The 14,735-nt window shown below is 38.5% G+C and overlaps 1 pseudogene; it reads right to left on the bottom strand.

The window, feature by feature from the left end:
* Nucleotides 1–90: 90 nt before the first annotated feature.
* LOC107532339 (caspase-1-like) overlaps nt 91–14,735 on the bottom strand; it is a 40,732-nt pseudogene continuing 26,087 nt past the window's right edge.

Raw genomic sequence — 14,735 nt, 5'->3', positions numbered from 1 at the left:
CAGGGCGTGTCGCATATTAGGAAACACCAACTGCTCATTCATATGCATGCCTTTATTTCTCCTTCAAACTAATAATCGGATTGCTTAACCTTAGTGCATCAGGGTGTCCATCCTTGGGAAATGCCCTCCCCTTGGACCAGGCTGGGGCAGGAAGGAAGAGGAGCCTAGAGAATAAGAAAGGAATAGGTGTGCACACAATTAAACTCACACCGTAACGAAACTCCCACTAATTAGGAAGTGCCATCTGGAAGAGCAATGCGTCCTTTGGTGTCTTTGTCCACTCACGGTGTTGTAACAAAATAGCAGCTTAGAAACAAGACTGGGCAGCTTAGAAACGAGGAATCTATTCCTCACAGTTCTGCGGTCTGGAAGCTCAGGCTGGGTGCCAGCACGGCTGGATGGTGCTGAAGGCCCTTTTCTGAGTTGCAGGCTGCTGACTTCTCGCCATGCCTCACACGGCAGAAAGGGTGAGATATCTCTCTGGAGTCTCTGTTATAAGGGCATGAATCCCATTCGTGAGGCTTCTGCCCTCATGATCAGTTCAACTGCCAAAGGCCTCAACTCCTACTATGTCATTTTGGGTATTAGGTTTTCAACATATGAATATTGGAGGGACACATACATTCAATCTATAGCATTTGGAGAAGTTGAGCCATTATGATCCATGCCATGCCTCCATCCTGTAGTTCTGGACTGTGTCCTAGGAACTATGCTTTTCTGAGAAGCAGTTCTGCTGTTAGGAATGGAAATATTTTCCACCAGAATCAAATATATACATATATTTTTTTAATTTATCTTTATTGTTGAAAGTATTATAAATGTCCCCCTTTTTCCCCCATTGATCCTCTCTGCCCTGTACCCCTCCCCCCATGGGTTATGCATATATGCATATAAGTTCTTAGGTTAATCTCTCCCCATCCACTCCCCCTCCCCGCCTTCCCTCCTAGAATCCTCAGTCTGTTCCATGCTTCTATGTCTCTGGATCTATTTTGTTCATCAGTTTATTTTGTTCATTAGAGTCCACATATGAGTGAGGTCATGTGATACTTGTCTTTCTCTGACGGGCTTATTTTGCTTAGCCCCCACCATGCTGTCCCAAACAGTAAGGGATCCTTCGTTTATACAGCTGCATAATATTCCATAGTGGAAATGTCTGAGAATCAAATATTTTCTTATCTAACACTTTGTCTTTTCAGATGATTCTGTTTTGTGGGATAATGTAGAGACTAAGAGCTCAGGTCCTGAACTCAGAAAGTCTGACTTAGCACCTTAACTTTTCTTTCTTGGGCAAGGTATTGAACTTTCCCATGCTTTGGTTCCTCTATTTGTGAAATAATCTAATTAATGGTATATACGTACATACTTTTGAGTGAATGAAAATGTGGAAACTGCATAGAACATTGCCAAGCACATTGTAAGCATACAATGTTATTATTTGTTATTACTATTATTTTTAATTTAAATATTTCTAAATTAAATAATTAGCCATGGATAGTTATTTGCAGATTATCTAGCTAATTTTTTCTTTTGTGAGAATCCTCGTGAGTTTCATTCATTCATTCACTTAGCAAATATATATGAATGACCTACTTCATGTTAGACATTGTTTTAGGTTCCAAAGATTCAGCCAAAACAGACAATGGTCCTTTGTCCTCACAGCCTCACATTCAAGGACAGAGGACAAACTTGAAACTCAATGTGTAAATGGGATAATGTTAGAGGGCAGTGAGTGCTAAGGGGAAGAAATGAATTGGGAAAGTGGTTTATGAAATATTGGAGGATGTTAAAAATTGAAGACAGAGGAGCCCAGGAAGGCCTAAAGAAGTCACTGCTTTTCATAAGCACATGTTCAATTGCTTGTCCCAAATAAACTCAACATAACCAATGTATTTTACAGATATGGTTGATCAAAGATGGACTAATAACAAAATGTCTATTAGTCTTTCAAAGTTATCAATATATTTACTAAAAATACTCGTGGGATTATTACTTTGGTTTCTTGAGAATAACAACCCAGATTTACTAAAACATTCAGTGCGCGTGTGTGTGTATCCAAACATGCAGGAAATATCTAAATTAAATGTTAATAGCTGTAATGCAATTGTTTTCAAACTCTATACTATTAAAAACAAATTTACATTTCACACAGTTTCTAGCTGTGCTCTAGGCTAAGTGTTAAATTTATTTTTTAATTAGAATAAAATTCACTGTGTAGATTTTAATCTAAGGCTTTTCTCGGGGTGTTTTTATTTTTACTTTGCTACTTACCCAATCCGGTTTTCAGCACAGTCTGTGATCCTTGGCACAGGGGCACTTGTTGTAGGGAGGGAAGCAGAACTTGCATGTATATTGCTTCCCTTATACATTCGTATTTATTCATTTATTTCTGAAATGCCTTAAGGATTTTACGTGAGGGTTTCTCTACAAGCCAGGGCCACACACCACTGAGTGGAAACATGCTGAAGTGACATCTGAGTCACAGAGAGGATGGCCAGGCTGCCTGGGGATTTTGAACCATAAGCATTGATTCTGGGAAGCTAAGTATATAGCAAGAGCTCACTGTGTCCTTAAAAATGAAGGTACTAAAAACTGGAAACATTCCAAATATCTTTTATAGGTGCATGCATGAGTAAACAAATTGCGTTAAATATGTATATTGGGATACTACTCAGCAATAAAAAAGGAGCAAATTACTGATACAGGTAATAACCTGATGAAAACATTGTGCTTGTATTATGAGTGAAAGAGGCCATGTACAATAGAATGCATACCTTATGATTCCAACTATATAAAGTTCTAGAATAGAAAAAAATAATGTATTTTGGTAGAAATCAGGTCACTCTTTCCCTTAGGGTGAAGTGGAGAGAAAATGAATACAAAGGGGATGAGGGGACTTTTCTGCATCTTGATGGTGTTATTCTACATCATACATTTATCAAAAATACTCCTTAAAAGGAGTATTTAAATTATGTAAATTATACCATAATAAGTTAAATTGCAAAAACTAAAATCAATGGTTGTAATGATAGACTGGATTGGAAAGGAATTTCTGTCTTTGTTTTTATGAATATACTCAAGCCTCAACAAATCAGTTGAAACTCTGGTAAGAGAGAGTTGGTTTTTTGTGTGTGTTTTTTATATATATCTTTATTGATTTCAGAAAGAGGGCAGCAGAGGGAGAGAGAGATAGAAACACCAATGATGAGAGAGTCATTGGGATGGAGCCCGCAACCCGGGCATGTGCCCTGACCGGGAATCCAGCCCAGATCGCCTGGATCCTAGGTCGACGCTCAACCCCTGAGCCATGCCCGGCGGGGCGAGAAAGAGTTTTCTGTAGTGACTAAAATTGAGCTACCTACAGTTAGATGGAGATTTGTAGACAGAATGGAAATAGATTTTAGAAATGATAAATTTATCAACTCAGATATGTACCTAGAAATAGTATTACATAGACAGACTATTACATAGATAAAATCATCATAAAATAAATTAATGGAGGAGTTAAATTACAAGCAGCCTTTTAAAGGCAGCATACTGACTTAAAAATCCTCATGTCAGAATTGCCTGTGATAGCCCGTAAAAGGCAAAAGACCCCTGTGCTGGTGTTCTGGTTTTGCCATTTTCAACCCTTAGAAAGCCACTTACACTCTCAGTTTTTTAATCTCTTATTCTTCTTCATTAGTTTGTGGCTGTTAGGACATTGTGATTAATAAATATTAGTAAGAGTACTAACCATTGCATGTTATTTTATTTTTCCTTTGTCTAAAACCCTCTCTTTTGTACAGTTTGTCAACATGGACTTTGAGATCCGATAGCCTTGGGATCAACTTCCAGTCATTACCTGTATACCTTGAATATTTTATATAAGGTCTCTGTGCTTCCGTTTTCTTTCCTGTATGTGTACGTGTGCTTGCAGACTGGGTGGGGACTCATAACTGTCCTTACTTTCTAGGATGGAATGGTATAGGTAAGGACCACGTCATAGTGCCTTCTGTCTATAGTACTCATGAGCCATATTTCAGAAACCAAGAATGTAAAAATATACTTCCTTGTGAAGTGCTTCTAAATTTTTCACATGCTTTATTGCATAACCTCTCATGACAATTATGTAAGTTAAAAGGGTTAAATAAATGTTGATTCCATTTTATGAATAAGAAGACCAGGTAAAAAGGTTGGTTCAGAAGCTTGGCAAACACAGATTGCAGAACTTGGGTGAGAAGTGTGCTCTCCTCCTCATTTAATACAGTCATATGCCACACAACGATGCTTTGGTTAACAACAGACCACATATAGGATGATGGTCCTAGATGATTAAGATGGAGCTGAATTTCCTATAAGAAATGGAAGGATATGTGGTTCAGGAGGAATTTTTTTTCTTTTTAAATTATAGTTTATGTACAATATTATATTAGTTTCAGGTGTACATCCCAAGTAGAAAGATTCTATTCTTTTTTTATGGCTGAATTATATTCCATCGTATATCTGCACCACTTCTTCTTTATCCATTTATCTATTGCTGGACACTTAGGTTGCTTCTGTACTTTGGTTATTGTAAATAATACTGCAATAACATATGGATGTATATGTCTTTTTGACTTAGTGTTTTGAGTTTCTTCAGGTAAACCCCCAGAAGTGGAATTGCTGGGTCCTTCTCTGTCTCTTGCTATAGCCTTTGTTTTAAAGTCTATTTTGTCTGGTATAAGTATTACTTCCTCAGCTTTTCTTTTTAGTTCCCATTTTTATGAACTATCTTATTCCATTCCCAAACTTACAATCTGTGTGTGTCTTTCAATCTGAAGTGAGTCTCTTGTAGAAAGCATATGTAATGGTCTTGTTTTGTTTTCTGTACACTCATTGCATGTGTTTTGATTGGAGCGTTTAATACATTTGCATTTAAAGTGATTGTTGATAAATACATATTTATCGTCATTTTATTATTTATATTTTTTATTTGAATTTTTTCTTCTTTAAGAAGACCCTTTAATATTTCATGTAGTACTGGTTTGGTGGTGATGAGCTCCTTTAGCTTTTTCCTTGTCTGTTAAGCTCTTTATCTGTCCTTCAATTTTAAATAATAGCCTTGCTGGGTAGAATAATCTTGGTTGTAGGTCCTTGCTTTTCATCACTTTGAATATTTCTTGCCAATCCCTTCTGGTCTGCATAGCTTCTGTTGAGAGATCAGTTGACAGTCTTATGGGAGCTTCCTTGTAGGTAATTGTTTTTCTCTTGCTGCTTCTAAGATTCTCTCTTTGTCTTTAACCTTTGGCATTTTAATTATGATGTGTCTTATATGGGTCTCTTTGGGTTCATCTCCTTTCTGTGCTTCCTAGACTTGTATGTCTATTTCCTTCACCAGGGTAAGAAATTTTTCTGTAATTATTTTTTCAAATAGGTTTTCCATTTCTTGCTTTTTCTCATCTCCTTCCAACAATCCCATGATGTGAAAATTGGTACACTTGAAGTTGCCCCAGAAGCTCTTTTCACTATCCTCACTTTTTTTCTGTTCTGACTGGGTGTTTCCTGCTTTCCTATATTCCAAATTATTGATTTGATCCTCTACTTCATCTACTCTACTGTTGATTCCTTGAAATGTATTCTTTATTTCAGTTATTGTATTCTTTATTTCTGACTGTTTCTTTTTTATGGTTTCTATATTTTTTTCATGCTGTTGAAATTCTTCTTACTAAGTTCCTTGAGCATCCTTATAACCATTGTTTTTGTTTTGTTTTGTGTTTTTTGTTAATCCTCCCCTAAAGATATTTTTTTCATTGATTTTTAGAGAGAGTAAGAGGGAGGGAAGGGAGAAGGGGGAAAGAGAGAGATAGAGAGAGAGAAACATCAATATGAGAGAGACACACTGTGAGATAAGTTGCCTCCCACATGCACCCCCACCAGGGTCAAGGATTGAACCTGCAACCTAGGTATGTGGTCTTAACTTGGAATCGAATCAGCTATCATTTCAGTGTGTGGGCTGATTCTCTAACCACTTCGCCACACCAGCCAGGCTTATAACCACTATTTTGAACTCTGTATCTGATAGTTTGCCTGCTTCCATTTTATTTAGTATTTTCTGAAGATTTCTTATGTTTTCTCATTTTGGACCTGTTTCTTTCTCTCCTCATTTTGGCTGCTTCCCTGTGTTGGTTTCTACATATTAGGTAGAGCTTCTGAGTATCCCAGTCTTTGTAGAGTGGCATTATGTAGGAGGTGTTCTGTAGGGCCAAGTGGCGGAGACTTCCTGAACACTTTGGCTGAAAGCTCCAGTTACACTTCATATGGGCTCTGTGCTCTGTTCAGCTGTAGTTGAGCCTTGATCATTTTTGGTAAATAACTGGGAGGGATTGACCTCCACGCTGATTGGCTGCAAGGATTGCTTGCGAGTACTGGCTGTGACTATAGACGAAGAGATGTTGTGCAGGGACCAACCCCATGGAGTAGATTTCATTTCAGTGGGGCTTTGGTGTCCCCCTGAGTCTGCCACTTGAGTGTATTGCTCATGGAGGTGGCTGGGTTGTAATCTAACATGTTCTGAAGCTGTCCACCAGGTGTCATGCCCTGGGCCACCAAAATATAAAGTGATTTGCAGATGGCTGCTACTTATTCAGGGTTTAGAAGTACCCAGGAAAGGCTAAGCTGTGAACCAAGGCTAGCTGCCACTACTGTCAGGCCTGGGGCCACTTAGCAAGTGGTATGGAGCATGCAGAGGCCAGTTGCTTCTGGCTTGAGAGATTTTAGGAAAGTCCAAAGCATGATCCAAGACAGGCCCTTGGTATGGAAAAGCCAGTGAAAAAAGCCTGGGTGTGTTCTAAAGTTGGGTGGGGCAAATTCTCAAGAAATTACCAAGGCTGGTAATTTCGGTGTTAGCGAGGCTGATGCAGACTCATAAGGAGACTGATTGCCAACTCTGTGATGAAAGGATTCAGAAAAGTCACAGTGGTCTCTGCCACCACTTCTGTCTGGGAGAATGCTGCCCTTCCAGTCCTCATATTGAAGCTATACAATGTAGTTCCTCCCAGTATGTCCATAGTGCCTTTCAATCTCTTACTCTACTGTTGAAGCTCAGAGTGAGTGGGTTCAAGTCAGTCAGTGTGTAGGCCCTGCAAGAGGAACTGCTTAGGGCTCCAGCAGCCCTTCATGTCATTCAGCCAAAATCCTTCCTGGTTTTCTCAGCCATAAGTTATGGGAACTTTTCTTCCCAACACTGGAATCCTGAGCTTGGGTTTCTGATGTGAAGCTCGGACTCCTGGATCCTCAGGGAGGACCTTGGCAGCTGAAATATCCTTCCCAATTTTTAACAAGCACACATGGATTTGGGACCAGCCCATTCCATGTTTCTGCTTGTCCTGCCAGTTTCAGGATGGCTTATTCTATATTCCTTAGTTATAAGACTTCTGTTCAGCTAGGTTTCATGTGGTTCTGAATGATAGTTGTAAATTTAGTTGTAATTTTGATGGGGTTGTGGGAGGTTCTGAATACTGCATTTCCCCAAGCTGCCACTTTGACAAGAAGCCCAGGAGGAATTTTTTTCCTCACAGGAGTCATATCTGTGGGGCTTGGCAGTTGATTTCCTCTCACTCACAACACCTGAATTTTGGGTGCACAAATTATATCCCAATTAGTCAGCCACTGATCTGTTTCAGTACAGAAGACCCTGACTCCCCATTGCAAAATATTCAGAGGGCACTACAGCCCTCCTAGATGGAGCGTGATGGTCTTCAGAGTACATTGTGTAAATTCTTTGTTGAGGACCTAAGGTCCTGTACAAGAACAAAGATACACAGGAGCTACCTGAACAAGCAGTAAGAGCCACTGCCACTTTAGTAAAAGCTTTCTGTGACATGTGGAACCAGCCTGTCTCTGAACTTTGAAAGTACTTTCAGGTTATAATGATGTAAAACATAAATAAGTTTTCTTTTCCCATGAATTCAATGCCAGAGATAGCCCTTTGTGTCAGATACGGTTAATGGAACCGAAAACAAATATTTAAAGTCAAAATATTGACTCACTGTTCTACGCCTTCTCCATGCGAAACATTACTCTTTTTTTTTTTTCATGAATACCACAAAGTTTCTTAACCTGACCACTGCTTTAATATGCAATAGTCAAAACCCACATTGCATAACAATCTCTTATGTTCTTTTGTCTCTTTGTCTTCGGTTCTTATTCTTAGTGATTTTCAATCACTATTTAAATCCCTCTTGACAGTCACTATTACAGTGATCTATGCCTTTTCTAGCTTGTTTCTCCTCAATATTTTCAATCAATCCAGTCCACAGTTTTGTTCGTGGAACAGCACTGACAGTTTCAAAGTTCTATTCCCAGCACTGACAATTTTGAAGTTTTATTTCTGACACTGTTGGAAAGAAGCAGGGGGAGGGCTTGTGAGGCAATGTTTAAAAAGTCGACAGTAGTGCATAGTAATGTCCTAGGCCTTGACATCCAGTCACCACTCACTCAATGGCTCATCAGAGCAGCTTCCAGTCCAATACATTTTATTCATGGCAAGTGCCTTATACAAGTTTACCATTTTTTAGATCTTTTACATCATTACTGTACTTTTTTTATGTTTAGATACACAAATACTTAACATCATCTTATGATTTCCTACAGTATTTAGTACTGTAGGAAACATGCTGTACATGTTTATAGCCCAGTATCAAGAGTTTATATCATGTAGCCTATGTGTATAGTAGGCTGTACCATCTAGGTTTGTGTGAGTACATTCTATGATGTTCACACAATGACAAAATGATTTAACAACACTCTTCTCAGAATTATTCCTATTGTTAAGTGATGCATGACTATACTGGCTCCATGTGCTACTCCACAACCTGGCATCGCTCTAAGAAATATGTAGTATAAAAACAGAATAAGACTATGCACTTATTTTTATAGAACTGAAGATAACTAAGGGAAATAAAATATAAACGTTGAAAATAATTGCAGTGAAAATAAGTAAGGGCATAGATAAAATTGCTGTGAGGTATCAGAAAATAGTTAATTAAATATAACCTTGAACAACCAGGGAAAGATGCACAGGCTGGCACAACATACTCTATAACTGCAGGAGGGATAGTGTTTGGATTGGTAATGGAGAACAGAGAAAGTAACTTATTGAGATATTTCTGTGTCCTAGGTACTAAGATAGGCCTTTTCACCCACTCAACAATACTGAAAAATTATTAGCCCAATTTTAAAGATCGGAAATTGAAGCTTAGAATAGATAAGTCTCTTTCTCAATAGCAGAGTCATAAATACAGTATAATTGGATTTCTATACTCTAAAGTAAGTGGTTTTGTTTGTTATTTTTGAGACGAAAACAGTCCAATAAGTAGCATAATACAGTATAAACAAAATGCCAAGGCCAGAACCAATGACTAGAATAATATAAATATAATTCTGAGGCCAGAATTATAATATAAATGCTTATGTCAAAGGTTGTTTGCTTGGGAAAGTGAGTTTTGAGAGACAGATTGGGTCAGATTATGATGATTTACAACCATCAGCCTCATTGAGAAATTTAACTGGTAAGATAGGCAGCAGGGAGCCAATGTAGCTTCTTGAGTAGAATAGTCATGTGAACATGGCTATTTTTGTGTTGAAGGTTTAATGAGAACTAGGCTCTGGAATAAGTATCTAAACTACATTGGTAAACTACATTGGTTCTGCAAGTGAAAACTTTTGAAAGTACTAATATTCAGGTCTACTACAGATTATCAGATCAGAATATCCAAGAGTGAGGCTCAGGGTTATGAACACATAAATCTAATCCTAGGTGTTTTTGATGTATATCCTCTATTGAATATCACTAATGAATGTCCTAAACTATTCAGAGATAATAGGAGCTCTCTGAGACCCTCTATGCACCATACCATTGTGAATTTATTGAGATACGCACATTGAGGCATTGCTGGTTCTATAAGAACCAGAACCTGGGTCCTGAATGGTTAGAGTATTGAGACCAAGGGATGTGATGGGAGCTCCTGGGAGTTAGGGTTGGCTGGAGAGGAAGCTTCAGAGATTGTGAGCTGGAGAGGAGTAGCAAAGAACCTGTCTGGACTAGCAGGCAGCCAGGATGGGTATAGTCTCTATGCATCAGCTTTCTATACCAACAGTATTAAAAAAATACTGGCCTATGGAAACTTTGCAAGGTGGAAAGACTGATCTTAGAATCACATTGGTGCCATATCTTTGAAGAGGGATGGATGAGACCTTGAATCTCGAGTGTTACCTGCCAGGAGAAGCAGAAGGAATTCTTCTCTAATTTCAGCCCAAAGGTCTCATATTCAAGATAGGAACTACATGGATGATGTTTATAAACATACTAAAATACAAGCTACTACAAGAATATATCAGAAGAAACAAGAAACTAAAAGTTGATGTTCCCAATGATAAGCAAATGTTGAACTAATCAAATACAGAGTATAGAATGACAGTGGATAAGGGGTTCAAATAAAGGAAGCAAAAAGCAATTATTTTATAGTAAGGAAATTAAATCAGAGAAATTTAATGATGGAAGTATAGCAGTTGCAATTAATAGTGGTTGGGTTAAAAGGAAGACACATAAAGTTTCTGATAGCATAAGTAATCTGAAAGTTATTTTTAAACAATTTATCTAGAATGCAATAAACAGAGATGAGGAAGTAGAAGAAATTTGAAAGAGGGGTTTAGAGATAAGAAGAATGGAATGAGAAGTTTTAATATATATCTGTTTAAAACTCCAGAAAGTCATAATTGAGAAAATGGAAGAGAGAACAATATTGAAGAAAAATGCCCAGAACTGAGAAAAATATGAGCCCACTGAATTAGGAAACACAATGCATCCCAAAGAAGATAAATCCAAAGAACAACAGCTTCATAATAGCCCTGGGGGGTGAGTCATTGTTGTGAGTTGAATTGTGTTCCACAGTATTGAAATAGAGTGAACCCTTTACTCATTATGATTGATATCCTTATAAAAAGAATAGAGACTCAGGAACAGAGAGAGACAGAGGGAATAACATATAAACACATAGACACACAGAGGGAAGGCAGCAATCTTATAATGAAAGCAGAGATTAGAGTTACGCTATCGGTAAACCAAGGAATGTCTCTCTCTGCCAGGAACAACCAGAAGCTGACAGAGACAGCATGGCCCTGCTCACACCTTGTTTCAGACTTCCAGAGTCCAGAACTGTAAAACAATGTATTTCTGCTGCAGTCCAGCTGCAGCAGGAGTCAGGGGTGCTGAAGGTGGGCAAGGCATCGGTGCTGGGAGACAGCAGACTACACAACTTAGAGGTGGTGTGACACTGTTCCACTTTATTGAGAATCAACATAATCTTTTATACTTTCTTTTTTGGCTATGATTATATTTTTTCAGTTAGCAAGCAAGAAATATTATTCACAGGTTAAACAATACAAGTTTCGATTTCATCAGAATGGAACAATTTTGACTTTTATTTTTTAGAATAGAGGAGAAAGGAAAAATCAGTGACCTATAGAGTGATAGATGCGGCTTTGTTTGCAGCAGTAATATATTAGCTTGTGAGACAGATATTTTATATAATGTTTGCCTGTGGTTACTACTTCTTATGGTTATATTTTAACTATGGACCTATTCATAAGCTATTATATTCTTCTTGCCATTTTCTTCTAAGAAAAGAGTGCCTTTTGCCATAGCTATTGATTAACTGCTTAAGAATGCTTTCCTTTTGTTTCTTTGGGAGCAAGCACCAGCGTGGCCGCCGCCTTGCCAAGCGTTTCGTGAAGGGCAAGTTTTCATACTGAACATGCCTTCCATTTGCATTAACTATTTTGATACTGTTCTCGTTGTAAGCACCTGTCTAAGGCAGAGGAGGGCCTGGTAGCCTTTTCATACTGTTAGCCCCTTTTAGGGGGATGCCGTAATCTGCTATTTATTCTATATGCTACCCAGGGTCATCCTTGTACAGTAGGCAAGGGGCGATGGCCTTTTTCCTGTCCTCGACTAATCTTGCAACCATAGGCGGGTGCATGAGCTCAGCTTTCTCTAGTTCTTCCATAAATTCCTTATTGGGGGCGCCAGGGGGAGTTTTCCTAGCTACTTCTAATAACAATTTGTTAAAGCATCTGGCACATGTCATAGTGACTGGACTTGGGAAAATCAAGATTTCTTCAGAAGTGAGAACATTGTTAACCATTCCCAGGTTAGTTATTGATTTATGGCCCCAAATCCCCCTCCAAGGAAGAGAAGAGATATTCCCATTAAGCCAATTACTCCCACCCACATGCCACGTCCTCTCCCCAGAAGACACCTTCCTTGAAGCTTCCTTTCCACGTCCGGATCTTGTCAGACAACGTGGTTGGAAGAGGACGTGGCATATTTCTGTTTTAAGCCTCCCAGTTTGTGATATTTTGCACAGCAGCCCTAGAACAAGAATGCATACATTATTGCTTTCATTTTTCAGATTAGTCGCAGGGAGGTGAACGACTTCATCAAAGTGACTAAGGAGCAATCCCAGCCTCGTTGATTTATGATGTAATAGTAAGACAGAGACCAGAATAGAAGTCAAAAATGGGTGACCTACAGCCATGAGTGAAGGTGTGTTTTCTTGGACCCTCACAGATATAATTTCTTTTGGTATTGTTTAGCAGAAGTTAAAAATTGTAAGATTTCAAATAAAATTTTCGATTAGAGTCCTCTCTTGCCTGAATTCCCATATGACAATAATTACCTGAGGCTGAGTCCACAGATCTACATCTGTGCATTTGTATGCTCTCCCACTTTTCCTGTCCCCACATAACCTGATTAACTTATTTGTGTTTCTTTGCCAAACCTATAGGGTGTTTACATTTATGACCTCTGCTGGGGAGATTAAAGGCCAGACTTTGGACTGGGCCTTTTAATACTATCAACACTTTACAGTGGTGTAATTATTGACATGATAGGTATCCAACTCAAGCATCAATTTCCCTACCTGTGAAGTATCTGCCTTGGAGAAGTTATTGAATTAAGTTTAATGCTTGAAAATCAATATTGCTTGTTGAACAATGGACATCCAGTAACGTTAATTACTACCTTAATATAATTTTTCAAATATCTGTAATACTAGTAGAATATGAGAAATCTTTTTTTTCTTATGAGAAAAATGTTTGTAAGAAAATTTAGTTCTCTTGAGGACTCTGTGTGGGTGGTACTGTTTTTTCCGCTTTATGAATGAGGAAACTGGGCCTGAGAAAGGTTAAGTAACTTTCCAAATGATCATATTGTTATGACAGACCTGTCCTGACCTGAAACCTGTGTTCTTAATCCCTGAGCATATTGGCAGACTGCCCTCAAAATATGGTTTCTTCAACAAAGGGTGTCTCTTCAAAGAAACTATCTGATTACCTATGGAAATGGAGCCCTGGCCCCAGTGTCTGGTATCTCACAGGAATGTATCCCTTAGGTGGAGAAAAGCATTGAAAACATTCCCCTACTGTATTTGGTATCAATGCACATATATTTTTTTCTAACTTATTACTGACAAATTGAAAGGAAAAGAATCATGCTAAGTTTTACTTTAGCTTTATAAAAAGCTCATTAGAATTGTCCAACCCTGAAAAATACAGTGAAAAATTTGGTTTTGATTCCTGGCACCCATTCCCTTGCCACAGCCTATGCTGGAAATTTTAGGAATTAGCACAAGGTAACAAATTAGAAACCCTCCCAAAGCTTCTCGGAGGTAATACTTCATTATTTATTACTATATGCACAAGGAAAATACAGCCTAGGCAAAATAAATGGCCATTTCCCTGCTCTGAAGGTGCAGAGCCATGACGTGCCATGATGCTATGGTGACTCCCCAAATCATTCCTCAGGCAACAAGCCACATCTCCTCCCACCCTGCACATTTAGGTTAGAAAGGCTGTGTTTACTCTTGGGCCTTTTTGAACATTTTGAAAGAAAGCTTGGTTTCTGGCAATAGAATATCTGTCCATGGGGTTTCTCTAGTGTTCTTCCAGCAAGGAATGTTTGTTATTACATTGACTTGTTGTTATAGATCTGGAGCTGAAAAATTAGCAAGAAGACGAGGGCATTATAAAGAGTCAATGCTACTGAAGATTCTGTCTGAGGGTTTCATTTGTTTCCCATCACAGCAGAACCCAAAGTGACCTGTATGCATGTCTATAGTACTGTAAGGGAACCTAATAAAAATAAATAAATAAAAAAGGAGGGACATTCTCAATTAGAATTACAGTCATCCATGGCTTCCTTTGTTATTGATGGATTCTTAGTGGTTGGGGTAGGGCCCAGGGGGAATAAGCAACAAGCATTGTAAGAGGGAGAGATTTATTAAAAATAGGTGACCATTGGAGACATTAATTATCTAGCACAGAAGCAGACTCTCCTCCCACAATAACTAACGGCTTCTCCCTCAGAATGGGCTTGGAGAAGTGCTGGTATTCTAGTAGTGGTAGTACTAGAGATCCCATCTTCACTCTGTGGAGAGAGCAAAAGGTTATAATTATGGACTGGCTCAGATACCAGTACTGGAACTCAGTTCTTAGGAAGGCTGGTAGTAGAGAGTGTAGCCCTCAAGGAACTACTCACAGACCGGTACATGCAAGTAGACAATACTATACAGCTTAATTAGAATTCTTAATTTCTAGAACCTTAATTTTTAGTGACAACTGAAAGTAAGTAATTGGCATTCTTTAGATTGGCAAATTTATGAATACATTTCATAACTTTCAGAAACAGGTTTTTTCCACTGGCAAATACACTTATATTT

This window comes from Miniopterus natalensis, chromosome 11 (assembly GCF_054644295.1).
Source record: "Miniopterus natalensis isolate mMinNat1 chromosome 11, mMinNat1.hap1, whole genome shotgun sequence".
Classification (NCBI taxonomy): Eukaryota; Metazoa; Chordata; class Mammalia; order Chiroptera; family Miniopteridae; genus Miniopterus; species Miniopterus natalensis.
This window is presented reverse-complemented; position numbering and strand designations above follow the sequence as displayed.